At 37.8% G+C, this 3,541-nt stretch overlaps 1 long non-coding RNA gene across 1 annotated transcript; it reads right to left on the bottom strand.

Annotated features, from left to right (window-relative positions):
* Positions 1-412: 412 nt before the first annotated feature.
* On the bottom strand, positions 413-3,238 carry LOC135468168 (uncharacterized). Its single transcript, XR_010444208.1, has 3 exons — positions 3,065-3,238; positions 1,165-1,255; positions 413-528 (listed from the first exon to the last, which is right to left on the bottom strand). It is a non-coding gene; the product is annotated as an uncharacterized LOC135468168 (long non-coding RNA).
* Positions 3,239-3,541: the final 303 nt, after the last annotated feature.

A 3,541-nucleotide genomic window follows, 5' to 3' on the forward strand; every position in this document is an offset into this window, starting at 1 on the left:
GCAGGCATTAAAGGCATTTTCGTATTTTTGAACTTTGATAACGTGTTGTCGACGTGACTGTAGTTCTTGTTTTGTGGTGGTATAGGGAAAGAGCATTTATATCACATTGCAGAGGTGAATCCATAGAAATAACTATAACGCATTTCCGGTGTTGTGCGTTGAAAAAAGTGACGTGGTTGGTCGGGTTAGATCTCAGGAACCCCACAGTGTGGGGTGTCAAGGCATGAGGTCCAAATGGCTTTGTGGCCTTTCCACCGAACGACCTGTGAAGCCAGCGTTAATTCACATATATCATTGTCCCAGTGACCAAGTTCTCCGCTTCCAGAACTTCACTCCGAAACTCATAGAAATTGTGCATTAGGTAGACGTAACTACAAGTACAATACTCAGAAAACTGTTGTAAATAACTGTGGTTTAATCAAAATTTTGATCAAGACAACATGAAAATGTGACCTCTTCAACAATGATAATATCATATATGGAACTGTGCTGAACGTACAATCACCAACAATATGTCGCACAAACATTCTGAAATCAACAAAAGTAAACCTTTGGACCTGGAGGAGTAAACATTTACTGCTTACTTGTTTCGTGGCCGTTCTTTATGAACGGGTTGTTGTCGGTTTCTGGCTCTGTCTGGTTTGCCCGCATTATAATGCTATTTATTATTTCCAGTATCTATAACCAGTTTCTCATATTTCTCAAGGCATTGCATTAACCTATAATAGTGAAAACAATGCTTATAATAAAACCTTATTATACTAACGCGCATATTTTACGTCTCGGGGAGGCAAAAACATTCAAGTGTAATTATCAAGTTCTGAGAAACTGCCTATAACAATTGAGTGTAATACTATATTTGATACTAACAGCAAGTGCATTTGGGGTGTATATGTACCAAGTCCTGGGAAATTGCCTATAACAATTGAGTGTAATACTATATTTGACACTAACAGCAAGTGCATTTGGGGTGTATATGTACCAAGTCCTGGGAAATTGCCTATAACAATTGAATGTGATACCATATTTGATACTAACAGCTAGTGCATTTGGGGTGTATATGTATCAAGTTTCCAGCTGTCTTTTTCACCTTATCCTGCTGTATATATCCACGCAACAATCGTCCAAGTTCACATTGCTTTTCACCCATCTTTCTTGCCTTACCCGGTTCTCTCATATTGGGGTTAGGTCATCGCAGCCATATCCATCGCACATCATGGAGTCCAAGTTCACGTTAAATAAGGAACAGCTCAAGCTGTAAAAGCGGAGTAACATCCCAATAAGTTTATATACATATATATGGGTTTGGCAGAAAATGAAGGTAAACCGAAAGCTGATCACTCAAAATTAAACATAAAAGTAGTCTTTGGGAGTATATTTTTTAAAAAGAGAGCTGAATGCAATGGAATGTTTGAATTTTACTGTGGTTTTATGAACTAAATAGGCACTCCGATATCATTCTATCAAAAAGTTCCACACTCTAAAAAGGGTTTTAATGTTAGGGGCCGTAAAGGTTGCCATGCTAATTACATCAGCATGATGCCTTTATGAACAGTTGCAATGAAAGCGCGACTGAGATACTTATTTAGCCGTTATTTGACATGGAACTCATTCACGGACTACGAATTTGAGCTTTGATATGGAATTCATGCCTGGAATATTCATTGTCTGCCCGGCATCATTGAAAACTGATGACCGCTTCTCTCTTGTGTGTTACCGGCTTTATTTCTTATTTGTGTAATTTCTTACATACCTTTGTCTTCGGGAGTTAGTGTTAAACGTTGTTGTGGAAATGGATCTTGCGATTATCGACTTGGAACGCCCTTTACGGACTACGAATGGTATAGGAATGTCGGACTTGACGCTTATATTTATTGAACCACGGGTAAATGATTACTTAAATGATGTTTACAAAAATTCCCTTCTGTGTAAATGTAGTAAATCGATGGCTTGACGTCAGAGTACACTGTCACTTTCATTACCGGAAACTCTGCCTTAGAATTCAAACATTTTAATGAATTAAATTACATTTAAAAAGTGTAATAATCCTGCTAAAAGTATCGATACAATTAGATATAGTTTTCAATAGTCTGTTGCTTATTTCAATTTTGAGTTATCTTTGCCTTTATTTATATGGCTACGATTTTCATATTAACAGTTATAACTGATCGATCCCCTTAAAAGCTGAGTTGAAAGTGTCTTCGGTTTGGAAACTATTTTGGATTGCAGTGTTCACCAGCACGAGCACATTTAAAATATCGATTGTGCCGACTACTTTACTGACAACTGACGACGTATTTCTCATTTTATACGCTACCAAAGTAACTTCAGCTGCTGAGTTCTTTAAACAGCTTCTTGCAAAAGACTGTTTTTGTTCTGGATATTAGATGTTTAAATGAATTTTATTTATTTATTTGATTGGTGTTTTACGCCGTACTCAAGAATATTTGACTTATACGACGGCGGCCAGCATTATGGTGGGAGGAAACTGGGCAGAGCGCGGAGGAAACCCACAACCATCCGCAGGTTGCTGGCAGACCTTCACACGTACGGCCGGAGTATAAATGAATAGCTGTAATAAAAACGTAACTGAAATATACTTTTTCTTGTTTAATAGGAAGATGCTGTATATCGGGCCTAATACAGATATAGACCTTTCAGAGTTTAAACATAGTGTTGTGAACAAGGTAATGGACGTGACACATGCGATATTACACACATCACTGAAAATCTATCAACTATACTTCTACTTCCAAATATTTATCTACCGTTAAAATTATGTATAGTTTTAAGCGATTGTGATTCTAATTTTATTTTCGAAACTGGACTTTTGATATTCTTTAGCGAGTCACGATCTGAGCTCACACTTAACTTACACTATTATTCATGCGCATTCGTATCTTGTACGCGGTCATGAAACTTTTATGGGCGTATCGATCACGGTTTATATACCTAATACTCAGGAATTTACAGAATTGTGCTGGGATTTCGAAATGTGCACTTTTTTTTATCATTCGCTCCTGACCCTCCGCCTAACCACACAAGTTACTTTATGAGTACTCACAAAACCCATTCGGGACATGAATGTGTAAATGACGCCATGAAGTATGGCGTACACTGACAGTGTCTCCAACCAGAGTGTGTGCGACATGATTCCTCATCCCAACAGATGGTTGTGTCACATATGGGGCCTGGGGGACAGGAAGCACGGCTCAGTGTTGCAGACACCAAACATATCAACCCCACGATCAAGGCAAAGCTTGGACACATGCTGGATAGCCGTCTCTGAAAACAGACACCGTTTTTAACAACTGGATGTTTGGGGACAATTCCACAGTGCACTAGAAAAATAAATTCCACTATCGCACAAAAAAAAATAAAAAAAATTCACGGATGTATTTAAATGTGTGTACAAAGTTTATTTATATTTATATGAATGCCGGTTAAAACCGGTCCATCGAATGATATATTCTCTTATACAAGAGCTTACATAAGTTTCATCGCTGTGTTGTCAAAGTTGAATTTGAAAAATTTTCCGCTT

Source organism: Liolophura sinensis, chromosome 1 (genome assembly GCF_032854445.1).
Source record: "Liolophura sinensis isolate JHLJ2023 chromosome 1, CUHK_Ljap_v2, whole genome shotgun sequence".
NCBI classification, from domain to species: Eukaryota; Metazoa; Mollusca; class Polyplacophora; order Chitonida; family Chitonidae; genus Liolophura; species Liolophura sinensis.